Source organism: Bombus huntii, chromosome 10 (assembly GCF_024542735.1).
Source record: "Bombus huntii isolate Logan2020A chromosome 10, iyBomHunt1.1, whole genome shotgun sequence".
In the NCBI taxonomy this organism is placed as follows: domain Eukaryota; kingdom Metazoa; phylum Arthropoda; class Insecta; order Hymenoptera; family Apidae; genus Bombus; species Bombus huntii.
In genome coordinates, this window is record NC_066247.1 from 9,271,100 (window position 1) to 9,289,629 (window position 18,530).

Genomic DNA, 18,530 nt, shown 5'->3' on the forward strand with positions numbered 1-18,530 from the left:
GATCCTTTCAGGCTGACCGTGGCGGATCACTGCTGATACAACATGAATTAACCTCGTATTTAATAGGTATTGTGTCTTATGCTTATAAGTGCGGCACAGCTGGGTATCCCAGCGTTTACACTAGGGTCACATCGTACCTTGACTTCATTCTCCAAGCGATGCAATAATATGATATTACTGTTCCATAAATATCATTGTGTAAAAAACGTAAAGTTGGATTTTCTTATTGTGGAGATAAGAAACAGCTCAAATTTACATTGTTTTGTACGTTACAAATTATAGGCTTAAAATGTACGAAATGTAACTTTGAAACGACACTAATTTTTTACGCACGATAAACCTCCACGACTTAGGTATGTAAAGATGATAAACGTATATTAATTCTATTAATTTGGTAATAATAAACCAACTTTCTGAGAAGTTCTGTAAATTTCGTTTCTGTTGTATCAAGAGAATAATGGAATATTCCACTTAGATCGTATACTTCTTGTATGTACGTACAAAATTTTCCGGCTAATCTAAAACACTTCATAAGATAGAGAGCTTCTGGAAATTCGGACACAGAGAGTGCATAAAATACAAGATAAGTCTCGTGTCTTTCAAAATTATTTTTTATTCGCTAAAAACGTCCTGTGTACTCATGCAATCACATGCAACCTCGAAACTTCACTTATTTTTTATCACTTTCCAATTCAATACACAGTTTCTGCATTTTTGACTATATGTAAGAGAAATTTCCATTCAGCCAAAGGTGTACTTACAGATTATAGATTCCTATACGACTCTCAGTAAAAATTTATCCGCACTCCAGATAGTTAAAACTTCTGTCGACCGTATTGATCCATCTGCACTCTTCGTATGACGTCAATATCTGTTCAGTGCTGCTGCGCAGGTTTCTTTGTGTTACGTCAATTCGTTTGTGACCGTTGCGCGAGTAATGGCGCTTTGCAATGGTGATTTGCAGGAAAACAGTGCAGGATGCTGTGATTCGTTTCTTGTGGTCGGAGGTTATGTTTGATGCCTATATTTATCAAAGATTTAATGCACATTATGGAGAAAGTGTTTTGTCACGAAGTGTGTTTGAATGGGCACAAAAGTTCAAAGAAGATCGCACAAGTGTTATGAAAAAACAGCTGGACGCCCGTCCACATCCACGATGACAACATTGAACGTGCTCATGAACTTATGCTCTATGGAATAGACGAGTGACACTGGATAATGTGGCAAATCATTTGCAAATCAGCCACGGCTCTGCTTATGCAATAGTGCACGACAGATTTGGGTTTTAAAAAGTTTGTGCGAGATGGATGCCGAAAAAGCTGATGAAAAGGTGAAGACGACGATGCATTCGTGGTTCGCAGCTCAGCCCAAAAAATTTTTTAATGAGAAAATACGAAGGTCCTTCGGCAAATGGACAAAGTGTATACAGAAATCGAGTGATTATGTTAAAAAATGATGTATGTCTTTTTTGACAATTGCTTAAAATAAATTCTACACCGACAGAGCGGGTAACTTTTTACTCACCCTCGTAAGACACTTAAATTTCCAATCTATTATGATGAATAAAAGAGCTTATACTATTAAATCTAATTGTATTTTGTTGCATGAGAGTACACGTGTATGTGATGTACATTACCTTTATATCCCCTTGAACGCTTCAATATTGCGCATATATACCATATTTTGTACAGCTTCTATAAAATTTCGTATGTTTGTTTAGGCTGTTAATCTAGAGGCTGGAGTACAAAGAAGTGGCACAATGATGTGGGCTGATGACATTTATAATTATCAAGGAATCACCCCTACATTCGCTCAGGTATATATCGTTGACTATAATGTATTTAACATATATGATTGTTAGAATATTAATAATTAATTTTTAATTCTATCAGAATTTTAATGAAACTGTCCCTTGGGAAGGAAGAACTGATACCTTGATATCACGGTTTGTACATCCTATATATACGACAAATTTTAGAACATTATATAACGAAGAACCAGATCGTCGTGGCCATGTGATGTGAATAAAAGGACTTGCATCTGATGATATTTTTATAATGTTAGATAACATAACTAAGCATCTTCACAGTAAGATAGGATGACATGGTTTACATGATCTTAATGTTGTTCACTTGAGTGATGATATTATAAGGAAAAGTGTAATATCACAGGTAGGATGATTCATAATTTAGAACTACTAACTCATGTATGTATTAAAAATTAAAGAAATATATTAAATTTTATAGGATATTTATGTTTAGTAACCAGTAATTCAGAGATTGGTATTCATGGTTACTATAACGAGGCTGTAGAAACGCACCCTTTCTTCTTTGCAAATGGTCCTGTATTTATGTCTAAGCCGAAACTGGAACCTCTGAATAATTTAGATTTATTCTTGTTATTTTCTAAAATACTTATCTACAGTATACCATAAGGAATGATACCGTATCGCACCTAAGCAAGTGCCTTAAGAAACATCAACAGGATATCACAGTAATCCCTTATCGACTGATATGTAAGTAAAAGTTATGTGTCATTGTTATACACAGTTATGTGTTAGTGTTATACACAGTTATTTATCATTTTCTATTAATTCAGTTGTAGCCACTACAATATCTATGACACTGGTAGTAATTATAAGAACAATAACGATGTTCTATAAGAGGAAATGATGATTAGGAACAAAAACTTACAGGTAAGTCAAAGTATATGTTATTTGCCATTTGAAAAGAAAGTTACTAACTTGGAATTTTTTGATAAATAATAATTGTGCAAAATATATTGGATTTCAAATTTGTCAAAAATTGAAATTTAAGAAGCATTGTAATAATATAACATTAATATTTTGATTTTTCAGGAGATATCATGCGGTGGATGGATAATATGTAAAAAATATTAAGCAGTATATGAATTTTCATATTGCGTAGAGATAACAAAATGAATTTTAAAAAATGTCGACATGGTAATAAGAAATAGCATCATGACAAAGAATATATAAAGACAGTTTCATTTTTTATAAATAAAAATTTGTTGTTCCAGATTTTGAAATATAGTGAAACGTTTAATTAGTATCTTAATATCTTTAAATAATTATTATTTTAGAATCAATTGTAATTGTATCATACGTACTTTTGAATTCGTACAAGAACATATGTTATTTTGAAGTAGTTATTATTAGGAAATTGTTAGACGCGAACAGTATGCGAAAAGTTAGTATGTAGTGTAATAATTATCACTCAAAACACAAGAATTAAATTCTTTAGGAAAAAATTTCCGGAATTTCTTATTTACACGATTATAAAGAAATCCATAATAAAAAGGAGCTGCTTTCTAATACTTCTCTTCCTTGTAATGCCTATGTTAATAATAACGAGGTTCGACTTTTTGTTTTTAGAGGGATACTGGAAAATTTGAAAGTACAGTACCATTGGGAAGAAAATCACGATATTGAAAACGATATTTGCAAGTAAATTTCCAAAAAATCTGTTTTCAAATTTTCGCCTTCTATTTCACATTAAAAGAAAGGGAGGGCTGCCTTCTTTTTCTGCAAGACAAAACAAACATTCTGAATCTCGTATCAATGAATGATGTCAATAAGTTATTTTTCTTTTCAGATTGAACAATATTCCAGATTTATTCATAATTTCATACTACGCGAAGAATAGACTTTCATAGGTATATAAAGGAAATATTAAGTATAGGAAAACTCTTTTTCATTGTAGGTGACATATGCTTCACGGTTGAACGTATTTTTGAACACATATAAATGAAAAAGTACTCTTATGGAGAAAAAGAATTGATACCTTCGATTGACATTAGATAATGTATATAAACTTATGAACAATCACTATCGGTTTGTATTTTTGGTGCACACGCAGATTTGTTGGAGTTCTTATAAAATGTACTTCCTGTACGAACGTTTTATTCTTCCAAATTTTACGATACTATGTCTCATATAATAACTATATGGATTAAACGTAATATAAATGATCCGAAAATAGACTCGAACGACATTAATTGTCTTTCTATTTATACCAATATCGAAAATACAAGTAAAGCTGGAACAATAGTATGCAAGAATGGACTATTTATTATTTTAAACCAAATCATAGCATATTCAGAATGCACAGTATTATCATGAAATGTAAATGAATCAGTTGTAAACGAACGATTTTACTGTAAAATCATTGCCTCCTTTTTTTCATCTGAAATATAGCAGCAATGAGTACATTCTTTTAATATATAATAAAACGAGATATCTTTATAAAGTTACATATGTCATCACTGGTAACTGTTATCTCGTATGACACCAAATATACCGTTAGTATGGAATGATATTTTTATGAAGATATACTTTAATGATAGATTTTATGAATGAAACGTTATATAAGAAAAATTATCTCTTGTTATTCTATGAAGTGTAGTAGCTAATGAAGATTAATTTTACGAAGTATTAGAGCAAAAGAGAATTAAAAAATTAAAAAGATCTAAATAAGATTGTTCGTGTGGCTTAGTTATCTCAATTCTGGTACACCACTTGTTACATTCTAACTAATTAGCGCTAAACAATAACTTGCAAATATTAAAGATATTAACACCTAAAGGTTTTCAGGAAATTTTATAATATTTGATTATTGTATATCTAGTCATTGATTGATAAAATTTCTTGTATAAGCATAGATCGAGGTTGACGTCATACGCAGATTGCATATCATTGACAGGTATCGTTTTAATTTATTTTATGGCTAGAATCGTTTGAATATTATACGAATAATTATTTCCATTCGAACGATTAATAAATCACGTACCTATAAAAGATATATTATGAAAAAGACGTGACGAAACAAAAAAATATTGGAAATTCCGTTGTCATTAGATCAATTATTTTTGCAATGATTTTTATTTCCACGTAATTACATATGAAATGGGTAATTCATTAACATCTCCTCGAATCGAATATAATTCGTTACACTTTACAACGATTCAAATAATGGACGGGAAATATATAATAACTTTCCCGTCCTTGCGTTAAAATAGTACTGTACAAATCAGATGATACAGGAAATACCCAAAAAACCCAATTACATCCACATTGCATGACAGCACACTTGCAATGGATTTTTGTGATTTCAATGTCACAGACAATGACACAACTAATCAGAACACGTTCGAGGCTATAGACATTGAAATTACCGCGTGTTTAATACGTTTAAAGCATAAATCTAAATTTCACGCGATTATTTCTTTGTACATTGTGAAACTCTTAAATTATCTTAATCGAATAAATAATCCTAGATATCTGAAACAGAAACTCGAAGGATAAGAAATCCTAAAAGGTACTAATCCTAAAATAACAAACTCCTAAATAATAAACAAGTGATAAAACCTGTTATAAATAATAAACCTTACCTGGAATAATCAAATCCTAACTAATCGAAAATAAAATAAGGCAAGAAATTCTTAATCTTTCAAGTAATTTTTCCGAAAACACAGAAAGGTAGAGAAATTAAAAAGACGCAGCACAAATTGCAGCACAATGAAAGTTTCAGAGCGATGAATACGATCGTATTAAACTAAATAATTTTCAAAAGTGAAATTACACTGAAACGTATATCGATGATATTTGTCATTTCTACGATCTGTTTCGCTTGATCGTGCTTCTTTTCTGATGTAAATTCAATTTATAATACGAACTAAGTTTCCTTTATTATTATTAGTCCTGCGTCTTTTTAATTCGTCACTTCTTTTATTTCAGAACAATGACGGGCTCCAAGATGCTGTTCGGATGTTTGGCGTTAATTGCTTTTCTGCATCCATTAGTTCACGTTTGTACTTCGAGTAGTACAGCTCAAGGTTTGTACTTCGAGTTGTCTTTTTCCATGCACTTCAAATTCCAATACGATCTGGTCACGTGGCCTTCGTACAATTTCGAAATTTTACCTGCTTGGTAATCGTCAATGAAAAAAGAAGTTATGCGTGACCTCAACACATTGAAACAATTTTTATGATTTTTTATTTGCCGGTTGGTCAGCAAGTTAATGGAAAAATTTCACTTAACTATTCGCGTTAATTTCTTCGGTTTAACTTTTGGGAAATGCTTCGTTAGCTGCGGGAATATTTCAACGATTCGTTTTACGTACAAAATAAGCATGATAAATATTACATCACGGTAATGAAAACTATTGGCGTAATACCTAAGATAAAGATGCAGAGACATTCTTAGAATTTCTAATGACACCTTTATAGATTTCTCGTTTAATATCGCTACTACATTTGAATCACTTTTACCTAACGGTGTCACATAGTCTCGTTGGAAATTTGTCAAATTCCTTAAAATGATCACTGAAAATTTTCCTAAATTTCCAAGAATTTATTTATCACGAGGTAAAGAAAATGTGTATTAGAAAGATGAGATCGAAGGTTTACCATTTTTTCAATTATGGCGAACGCAATATGTAATCAATGAAAATTTTATATTTTCACGTTGAAAGTTTCTTCAGATAATTATTATCCAGATGATGACTAACTCTTACGAATTAATGCGTGTCTGTAGGATAATCCGGTAGACTTGATCCGCTTTTTATATCGAAAGTTGAGCAATCGGTGACGCGTTCTTATACACCGAACCGCGAAAAGCAAAATTTCATATGATCTCACCAATTTCGGATGTCAGTCAAATCAGTCAAATCAGTCAAATAATAAGTTCGCGTTAATATGCACGTTCGATTTTTGAGAAGCTTGTTCAATTTAATAAGAGTCTTGGTAACAGGCTTATGTTTTTAGACCTAATTGGTTGTTTTCATTTACAAGTACCTCGTGTTAAAGTACTCATAAAATGACATTAAAATCAGAAAACTAATAACTGAAAGATGATCATTTTTCCTCTGTGGTAGTTTACATATAACATAATGCAACTAACATGTCACGATTAATGCAAAATAAATAAATTACTAATATAGACATTTTTTTAGTAATTTGTATAATCGTGAAACGAATTGGACTTTCTAAAGGCAAATATTAAAGGAAACATGGAATTGATGCCAAATCTATCACAAATATTATTTATACTACTTATTTGCGCAGTTTGAAGCGAATCAAATTGATGAAGGTTTCTTTGTTACATGTTAATTTACATTTTAAAAGACATAACAGGCACGCTAATTAGTTTGCTTAAGATACTTTCGAGATACCAAGTTAGACGCGTTTCCATGAAATCATATCAATTTTACGATGATATTTTTCTATCAAGCATGCAATTATAACCGTATCGTTGATTAGTGCATACAATTATCCATGTACATTCGTCTTTCCGAGTACCGCGCTTCAATATTGCTAATTTCAAATTCGTACATTAATGTTCGTAAATGCTTGAAAATGCTATATAACTGTATCAGCTTCTGTTAAAAACATTTTATAGTAAAATCTCTATAAATTTGTAGTATTTTTTAGACAATTTGAATTCATTATATTATACATCATACATTCTAGTCATTTCTAATTAAGTTATTTTTGCGATGTTTAATTATATTTTATGTATATTCTTATAACTCTCTATGTTACGGCGCGTACGATGGTCCGTGCGCCGTCTGAAGCTTTATACTATATACTGATCTACTACATACTATATACTATAAACTGAATCCTTTGACGTAATCTTAATAGCTTGAAGGAATCTCTAACCCTGTAAGTGTTTTCGGTTTATGGATGGTCCTTAGAACAATGCTTAGGTTTATTGCGCACTCTTACAAATAACGGAGAAAGCGGGTAGTTATTTTTCCAATATACAATGTCACCCACGAGCCACGTTGGTAGGAGGCTTCCTCCTCCTATTTTCATTCATTAACGTTGGCTATAATCAATGGGCACCCCCACTTTCCTAACGAAAAGTGTGAACAACGAATCCGCGTTCTTCGTTCAGAAAGCACACCCACACTGAGATTTCCTCTCGTGGCGGCACACGAGAACGCAAATCTCACCACTCGAAACCAACTAGTGTCGGACGACGGCAGCGCAGTGGTTAGCGCCATAGAGTACAAACGTTCGGATCCCGGGTTCAAATCCCGGCGCCTCGTACTTTTCCAAAGTGCGATTTTTCTTCCACGACATCTAAATAAGAAGAAAATACAGCAGTACTACACCCCGGCAAGCGACATCTACAGCCAGCAGCCTACAATTATCACGGATATATGAAGGAAGACGGAGAAAAAGAAGAAAAAAAGTGTGTTTCGTCCAGAGCCTGCTAGTGGACTCATCAGTAAGGCTTACCTAGCAGGCTCATGCCTTAGACACAATGGAAGGAGGGGGAAACAAAGCTATGTACATGGCAGAGACATTGAAGACGGATTCCTCCCTCCCACGGCTGGACACTGTATCCAAGGCCGGTCGGATCTCCTACCCTCTCTTGCGACGTATCCCAGTGGAGCGGCCCCACTCTTAATCTAGTTTGGTGGGAAAGGTTCGCGTACACACCGTGTGTAAGAACTATTAAAAACCACATAGTGTATCGCGACTACCTTTCTACTACTTAACCCAAGTCCTATATTATCAGTCTTAGGTCCGAGGCGGCTCCTGTCACGTAAAGTTGGTACTTGGGTGGTAGTAAGAAGGCTGAGTCGTAACCCAACTACTTATTTTCCTTTATAAAACTTTATTATAAACACTTACAAAATAACACCGAACCGGAGAATAGGGGTTGTATGAGTACAGCAACTAGAAGAGGAACAAGAACTGCCCGAGCTGGGTGAAGTCTCGGTTTATATACGTTTTGGTTTTAGGATGTTGAGGGGCTAGGTGTAGGTTATGATGTAGAAAAGTATCCGAAGGTCGGGGGTCCATATCCTATCTCTGATGTGGACGGAGGTGCGTCACAGCCTTGGTGTATGCTATGATGATAAGGTGGTGATGTGTCCAAAAGTGTCCGAAGGTCGGGTGTCGATGTATTATCACTGATGTAGGTTGAGATGTGATTGATGTCACATACCCCCCTCTTTAGATTGATTTTGGTCCTCCAAAATCTTGGTGTTTCCTCAGTATGGAGCGATGGAATTGGACTCTGACTGGTTCGACTTGTACTTGTTCTTCTTCGTCGTGGTATATGCTTTTGCTATTTCAACCTGTGAAGGTTGTTGGCTGGTTAAATTTCGACTACGATTAATAGGGATAATTTGCTAAGTTTGACGAAATGCCGCAGTATCACGTGTTGAATCTTTTGTAGACTTTCTAACAGCCTGTGATATAGAATGAGTTAGTGGTCTTTGAGTAATGGTTTTATACTATCTTGTTGTTTCTTTATAGTTTGATTGTTATCCAGTTGTTCCTTTGATACTTGCATTTCTTTGTTTTGTTTAGCAACTTCTAAAGCCTTTTCAGCATCTACAACTGGTTCTTTTTCCATGCATGTAATTTCTTCTTCAACCAGTACAACTGTGCTTTCCTCTATAGTTCGTGTTTTTGTGTCATTTAGTAAACTTTTCAATTCAATTTCCACAGTATCTGGAGCTTTAGATACCGACTGACTGTCATCTTCTGCATTTTCAATGCCCCAATCATCAAAGATATCCTGAATGACACTTCTTTTGTTAGTTATGCGCACTTTATCTGCTTCACTTATAGATTTATTCCTTCCTTCTGTATTAGCAACATGTATAAGTACGACAATTTTATTATGAATAATTTTCTTTTCTACATTAATTTTATGTGAACTATCAAAAGATCAATCTTGCCATTTCCATTTGTTGTTTCTTGTTATTCTTTTCTTTAATATCAATGTCATCTGCAGTTTCCAGATCACTAATTACTCCTGAGGTAATAGGAGTTATAGAATCGTTTCTTGTCTTTGTATGATTTATTTTGTCATAATTGTATTTCTGGCTACAATTTTCAGAAACTTCTTGAGCCACAATTTCTGTTGAAATTACTTTTATAATTGTTCCATCACTTTCTCGTGCTTAACCTATCGAATTAAATTCTTCATTTACAATTTCAGCGTTCTTCATTCCTTTTTGTTCTGCAGAAACATTTTTTTTTCTTCATTGGAATTTACAATAGCATCCTTTTCATGTACAGTTAAAACAATATTTTCTTCTGTACTTTCATTCATATCATTAATATATAGTAGTTTCTACAGTCAGTACCATTACTTCTGAACTACTATCAACTAGTTTAGACAAATCTGTGTCTGTATCCGTGAGATGCAATGTTTGGGCTTTATCATCAAAAGTTTCACCAAGTGTTTTAATTAATGCTTGACACTGAGCATTAGTAACACTAACTGTATCTATATTTAACACTGTACAAACGTTGTGTTTCTCAATGTTTTGTTCACCCTCATTTGTATTAAATATTTCAACATCGTTCGTACTTTCTTTATCTAAAGATGTGTCACCTGCATATCTTGAATGATCTCCAATCTCAGTTGTATTCTCTGCTTGCTCTTCTTGAAATTTCTCATCTTTTTTTTTTTATATTGATCATCAATTTGTGGGTCCTTATTTATTATTTCTTGTTCTACTTCATTAATCGCAACGTTCTTTATGCTCTCTGTCTCACTACTTTCCTTACTTTAAAAATTTTTTTTTGTTTTTATTTAAATCTGTTACATCACATTTATTTACTACTAAACCATCTTGAATTGTATTATCTGTACATTCCTGTGACTTATTTTTTTTTTTTTTTTTTTTGATTTTCTGGAATATCGTGCACATTCTTTATAATATCAGTCGTTGATTCTGATATTAATGAAGAAGATACATCTACTTTTATCGATGATTCTACTTTATTAATGTCACTGTGCACTTCATCTAGTTGTTCCATAGTAAAACATCAAGATTGTTACAACTACTTAAGAAGTCATGGATTGTTATTTAAATATTTACTGCACTTTTCCATCAATGTAACCCTTTATGGCAGTTTGACATTCTACAGAACACCAATGCTGTATCAGTTTATATTTTTCTTCATCATGAAGTTTTATTATATCACCTAATTCTTCCTGATGTTTTTTTTCTTTTTTTTCAATTCTCAAATAAGAGTGTGTTTTCTATGTGAATCTTTTAATTTTTGGTTCGCCTCGAGTAAGCGATTATTAACATCTTTGGAAAGTTTTTGGACGTTTTCCAGTTCTTTTCTAAGAAAATTATTTTGTTCGTTCATATCTTTTACTTTACTAAAATCCAGTTTCAATTTATTAGTTTCTTCTTCATATTTATATCCAAAATCACCCACTTTTTCATATTCACCCTTTAGTTCGTTTAGTTCACATTGAAGGGCAGATTATTTGTCCTTGTGGTTCAAGAACTACATTTTATCTCTTTTGCATTTTTAGCTCCAGCTTCACGTTCCTCCATTGAATTACTAACACATGAATTAAGTTTGGCCTTTTTTTTTTTGTTCCAGCAAGTCAACTTCATATTTGTGACTTATGTTATTTCTTCTAATTTTATTGTTAGTTCTTCAATTTGTATTCCAAAAGATTGAACTCTTTTTACGTGCGTGTGTGTGTGTGTGTTTTTTTTGTAACTCGTCGAATTGCAATTCTAATTTTTGCACTTCCTTCTTCATGTCCTCTATATGCTTCTCGAACTCTTGTGTCGTCCTGTCTTTGTCGGAACATTCTACTTGAAGATCAGTGTTACGACGCCTAAAACATCTGCACGCCAGCCCGCGCGACCGGACAACAACCGACCTGCGTAACGTCACTTCGACCCTCAATAAACCTAAGGACCCACCATAACTTTCACTTCCCTGCATTGTTTCGCCATATGTCTTCAATCCGTTTGTCTTGAAGAATTGCTAAAGCTTAAAAATATGCTCGAAACACAGTCGGTTTTAGAGGTGTCCTTGGGTTTATTAGTCGCATTTAAAACACGGAGAAAGCGGGTATGCACCCATTAGGAAAATCCGAATAGCCCTGTAATAAAACAAGCTAGGTTTTTCTCACGCACACAGTCATCTATCCACCACGATGGTAGGAGACTCGATACTCATCCCTTCGAGCAGTAGTGCAGGTCATGACCAATCGACACCGCGGTTCGTTACCCTCACTTTTCCTAACGAAAGTGGGACCAACGAATCCGCGTTCTTTAGGCACAGGGGCACACCCACACCGAACTTTTCTTCCGTATTAAAAAAAAAAAAGAGCGACAGACAGTCTATCAACTAACGCCTAACGCGGCAGTCTACACATAGCGCGAGAGTCGCATACTTCATGCACATCTTTTGTCGGTTCTCGGTGTTGTCGAACATACATCTTCTCTCCTAAACATATCATAGTGCTAAGACCATTGACACATTAATTTCCATTATAAGAGCCCTGCTCTACCGTACATATCTATCGCATCTTCGTGCGACAAGTTGTTAACTATTTATTTCTCTACGTCAGTGTAACTAAGTGTTGGAAATATATACTTTATAATACTGTGAATCCCAGTGTTATACAAATTCAATCACCCCTTATTATCTCAACGAAAATCAGGGGATCGATCAATTCGTGGTGTCGATTGTTATAATCGTAACGGGGATTTACGACCCCCGTTGACGTTTCTCCTCGCGAGTACGTCTCCCCGCGATTGGCCGAAGAAACAATCAGCGAGTTGATGCTCGGGATCGTAATTCAATTTTTGGTCGTTAGCAGTAATAAGCTCGCGTAACTTCACTTTTGAACTTGATCTTGTTTGGTCTTGATTGTGTTTTCGTGGTGCTTGTGGTGTTCTAAAAGTAATCGTCACGTTGCTTGCATTTTTAGTGCACATTGATACACTGCACTCTGCACAGGCAATGCTTTTGTTGTCATGAAATCTCTCTAACTTTTCAGTAACAAAACCTTTTATTTTATTATTTAATTTTGGATCATGCGCCCCTGGTGGAGATACATTATGTGTTCTCTTTACCTTTATTATGCACACGTTTTCCTTTTGCTCTCAATTTTTCGATCATCTTGTGCTGTTCTATATATTGTGTTCTTATGTTCTTCGCATATAAATCCTGTCGATTGACTTTATCTTTCAGTTGAGGTACATGTTTAATTCTTTACCTGTGATTATGATGAACAACCTCAGCGTATATCCTTTCTCTCTCTTTTTTTTTTTTTTATGGATTTCTTGATAATCTTTTAGAAGTTGCTCGTTATATTTGGAAAGCTTTCTCACTTCGTCTTCAGCTGTTTCCTAACGGGATTTTTCTTCTTCAAGTTTTTCTGTAATCATTTTTTCTAAACTTCTCCATTTATTCTGTTCTTCTTCGAGTAATTCATTACGTTTCGGTATCTGGCTATCTTTTCCTTTAAAACATTTAATTTTATCAGAGAGTTCTCCTATTTTCAAACTTGCTTCATTTAAGGTAACTTTATGAATTTCCGATTGATGCTTTAACATTTGATGTAAGTCTTCTATTGCTGTTTCACGTTCTTTCAACTGTTCATTAAATTCGTTGTTTAGCATATCCACTCGAGAAATTTCGAGTTCTTGAGCATCGTTTCTTCTTTTAGAAATTTGGCTTATTTTCTCTCGCCTGCTGCTACATGTTGCTGTCATTTTATCAACTTCTTTCTTCTTTTTTTTTCTTTTTTTTTTTTTTTTTGAACTTAAAATCTTGATTTAAGGTTTGTGTTTCACTATATGATTTATTATTATTAACTAGTTCAACATTATTTTCAGTAGATTTTTTTTCGCGTGATTTTTATACTTATTTAAATAGTTTAACATGAGCAAATGCATCGTACGTCAGATATACCATTTTTAATAAATTGTCGCCTTTACAACTCGAGTTACCTCTGAACGAGTCGCATGATTGATCAATAAGCCATGAGTAATTATGCAAACTCAGTTTTTTTCATCTATTTATTTGAATATTATAACAAAGACTTTACATTGAATATTTTATTAAAATTGTAAGTTTTTCATAAACGCTTCAAAATCCACAGTCTATTGATCAACTCCTCTATCCTTCCTCTTTCTCCTCACTAAAATAGATAAATTCCTAATGTAGTTTGTGGATAATATTTTTTTTTTTTTTTTTCTAAAGCAAATCACATTTATCATCTGATATATTTTTTGAAATAATTTCTGTCTGTACATTTTCTTCTTTTCTCTTACTCCTCTTTCTCTTTCTAATGAATTCTTTTTATTCCGTAAAATGGTTTTTGTATATTCAATTTTGTTAAGTGCAATCCTTATTTCTGATAACTTACTTTTATTAGATAATTCTTGTGAATCTTCTACTACATCTTCCATATCATTTTGAGTGCGGCTTCTACCTTCAGTAAATTTAATATCTTGAACCGTATCATTAATTTCAATAGCTCTTTCGGTATCAAGTAAATCGCACTTATTATTTAATATACCTTTTGAATTGACTTCTGTCTCTGTAGTTTCTTCTTTTGTATCTTCTTCGAGTTTTCTTTGTTCTTCTAATCCACCCTTCTCATTTTGTAGGATCTTCCTTGTATCTTCATCTTTTTTAACTTCGACTTTATCCGATCTCCTAGGTCTGCCTCTATGTTTCGCTTCATCAGTTGCTATTACACCCGTTACTGCATTATCATTTTCTACAGATTTATACCTATCGCTATCACTAGCTGTGTTCGTTAAAAGAACTTCCCTTCGTTGACGAGTATCAGTTGTTTCGTTTTCACTATCTGAAATTGATTTTTGTTTAACACCTCTTTTTTCTTCTTTGGCATATTTATTTTCTACATTTTCCGATGCCTTTTGTTTATTAATTATTTCACACTTGTCTTCGATTAATTTCGTCTTTAAAGCGCTTCGCAAAATTTTATTTGTGTTTGATTGTCTGGTTTGATTATAAACAATTTCTTCAAATTTTGGCGAAGTAGCAGGCTTTGCAGCAACATTATAACGACTGCTCCGTTTACTACTATCTAACATAGATGGAGATGGATTCTTGTCATCTTTATTCTCTAAAGACTTCTCTTGTGTATTAGCATCTAAATTTCTCGACATAAGATCTGCTGAAGTTTTTGATTCTGTAGTGTCACACGCATTTTTCGCTGTCATCATTTGGTCTTCTTCTATAAGCAAATGTTCATTATTGTAAGCATTATCTCTTGCTTTTTGTATGGATTCTAATGATATATTTTGTTCAACGTTGTCTATTGATTTTGTATCATTTTCAGCAGTTGATTTACTAACTGCTTCTAATTCCTTCGTTTCGTAATTTGGTTTTCTTTATTTGTATCGCCGTCCAAAATATTTCTCATTGAAATATTATCCTTCTTGTTATGATCTTTTTCTGCTTCTCCTAAACTTTTACTTTTTTTGTCAAACCATTCTTGTAAATTTTGAGTATCTTGTGACGAAGATGGTGACAAATCATTATACAATACTGCAATATCTTCTTTCTTTCGTTTCACAGACTCTTTCTGGTATTCTGTTGAGCTATTGACATCAAACATTAAGTCTGTTTTAATGAAAATATAATCCTGTGAAGCGGTGTCAATTGATACTTTCTTTTCATAAGAATTTTCTACATTAGACTGCAATTCTTTTGAAAATTCTTTCAAAACCATTTCTTCATTTCCTACAGTAACGTCTGTTTTCTCCAAGCTTTTGTTCAAATTATGAGAAACTAAACTACCCTGATAACTCCGACTAGTCGTTGCTTTAATAGTCTCCTTTAACAGTTTTCTTAACTTGATTTCGTTCTGCTTCTGCATAGCGTCTAGTATGGCCCGAATACTTGGATCCACACCAGTAGCCATAGGGCTAACAGAAGATGTGTCTTCTGATTTTTTGCTCATAGTGGTTATTGTACTGTTGTTGGAGTCTGTACTAGCGAAGCTATTGCGACGAGTACGATAATATTTAAAAGAATCCAGTTCTTTACCTGAATATTCCTCTTTTCGTGACCAGTTTCAGTTTTGGTGATGACCGTAGTCCGCTTTCCGTAGAAGTCGTTTTCACGCAAAGTGAGCTGATCTGCAGAGGTCCGCTGATCCCTCAATCTTCAATGATGCACGTATGCCGAAATGCGTAATTTCGTTTTCTTGAAGTTGATGGATCCTGGCACGGATCGCCAAAATGTCACGTAAAGTTGGTACTTGGGTTGCGAGAGAAAAGAAAGCTGAGTCGTAGCCCAACTATTAATTCTCTTTTATCGAACTTTATTATGACTTTAGCACTTACAGTAGAATAACGTTGAACAGAGAAAGGGGTGTTGTACAAGAACAGCAACTAGAACGAGAACTCCCCGGGCTGGGTGAAGTCTCGGCTTATATACACCCTGGCTTGGGGATGTTGGGGGGTTTGGTGTGGATTCCAAGGAGTCCGAAAGTCGGTGTTGGGGCCTTATCTCTGATGGGGACTAAGATGCGTCGCGGCGTTGGCGTCCGACAGTCGGGAGTCGATGCCTTTTCTCTGAGAGGTAATTGGTGTCACACGGTCAACGGGACGAACTCACCATCTAACAAAGGCATTAAGTAATCCTATAGCTCTCCTTAAAAGAAAGATTTGTAGCGGCACATGGCAGTAAACATTCCAACGGTTTCTGTCGCTCGCCACACGCAGATCCTATTCTCCGGGCAGGATGTTTACCAGATGTCGACGCGTCTCCACAGTACGTGATCGGCTAGCCCGAGGACCGTCATAAACACTAATATCTAGTTACCTAAAATCCTTCAACAGATACACAGTCTTTGTCCCAGTTACGGGAAGACAGGAGAGACCTATTTTTCCACGAACGACGTCTCCCACTAGCAAACCTCCCTCAAGGGCGGCTAGCATCCTTTTCTAACTACCGATATGGAGATTGGCCAATTAGCAGCAACGTCAATTTCCCTTACTTTCCGAACGTAGGATGTCCCCGACGAATCCGATGATCTCGTGTCCTTAGACACACCCCGTCATATTTTTCCTCTGGGGTATCATCGGGTCGGAAAGTCTCTCTCTCTTGCGGTCTCATCGACAAAAAAGGATTAACTCCTTACGGTCAGCGAATATTAACACAGAATCCAACTTAGATTTTTTGCGAGTGCGTACGACTACCGTCCCGTTGTCCGCGGATTCGTTATTGCACCTAGGATCATTGTCATTAGTCTCTCGAATATCTAATAACCACGGTTACTTGTCCGGTTCTATGGTAATCGTATTTGCACTAGTCAATGTCTTCTCTATTGCATAACGACAACGTGTAACCCAAACGAAGATTCGTTTCACGCCCCTAACCCTAATTCTAATGTAAACCCGACGTATATATATATATATATATATATATATATATATATATAAATAAATAAATAATTATAAATTAATTATATTAATATTACCTATTAATAATAATAATTTAATTATATATCTCAAGATAATAAAATATTTATAATTTATATTAATTTTTATATATAAATATTTAATTATATATAATACATTTTTTTCAATTTAAAGTTAAAATATTTATATTTATATTTTAATTTTTTTATAAAATTAAATATATGTATAAAGATTTTAAAATTAATATATTTAAAATTAATAATTATATATTAATATATACTTATATACAAGATAATTCAATTTTTATCAATTTTATTAAAAAATTTTATTTTATTACGTTAAATATTTATAAATTATTTTAATTTAATTATCTAATTAAATTATTATTAATTAATTATAATAGCAATATTTATAATAGTATTGTTAATTTTTTATTTTTATATTTTAAAATATATATATAATGTACGTATCCATTATGTATTTCCAATGTACGTACAGCAGATACTCACAGGAAAAACCAACGAGACTAATAATAAAATCAATGAATTAGAAAAAAAGAGCTATAGACAAATATCTTATAATATACCGTGGCATAATCTGCAATTTATTATAAAATAATTGATCCGAGCAGTATCAATTATAAAAGAAGATGGCTGAATATGATAGACAGTGTCGAATACTAATCAAATATAATCATTTAGTTAATCTTTAAGATTTAAGTTAAGATACATCTTTGAGGAATCAATAAGTGTTTCGCTAATAGCCTAATAGATCTCTTGATAGATCAAACGAAGAAATACCTAACCGCGATTACAGCCAATTGGTACATATTATTCGATACATAATTAATATTTGTATCGCGTACAGCGATGCAAGTGGTATTGAAGAAAATAGCCATTTTATGTTACAACTATAACGAGTAAATTTACTCGTTTAACTTGAGAGGAATTAAAAAGGTACCTGACTTTTAAATAAGCATTAAATAAGAAATTTAAATATCGCAGACGGTGATGTAGGTGTTATTCAAGAAAAGAGAACATTTTATTTTGTAATTAGCACGAGTAAATGAACGAATATCGATAATATAATATAAGGATTAATATGAATTTTATCTGGCTGATTATTTAAATACCATAACATATTTCACAGTAACGTCATCGACTGCCGTTAGGTTCTTTTCCCTTTTTGTTCAAACTAATTGATAGTCGAAAACTAGTATCAAGGAGGTGTGAATTTAGTCTTAGTTTGTAGAAACTATTAAAATGATAAAAATGGATACCGTATTAAATCGTCGAAGGCGCCAATTTACGA

General features: G+C 33.5%; 1 long non-coding RNA gene across 1 annotated transcript; it reads left to right on the top strand.

Moving 5' to 3' along the window:
• The first annotated feature begins 10 nt into the window (after positions 1-10).
• On the top strand, positions 11-8,569 carry LOC126870191 (uncharacterized). The gene is made up of 10 exons (XR_007691212.1): positions 11-353; positions 764-1,508; positions 1,721-1,816; positions 1,893-2,171; positions 2,247-2,515; positions 2,599-2,695; positions 2,858-3,374; positions 3,615-4,721; positions 5,756-8,474; positions 8,549-8,569. It is a non-coding gene; the product is annotated as an uncharacterized LOC126870191 (long non-coding RNA).
• Positions 8,570-18,530: the final 9,961 nt, after the last annotated feature.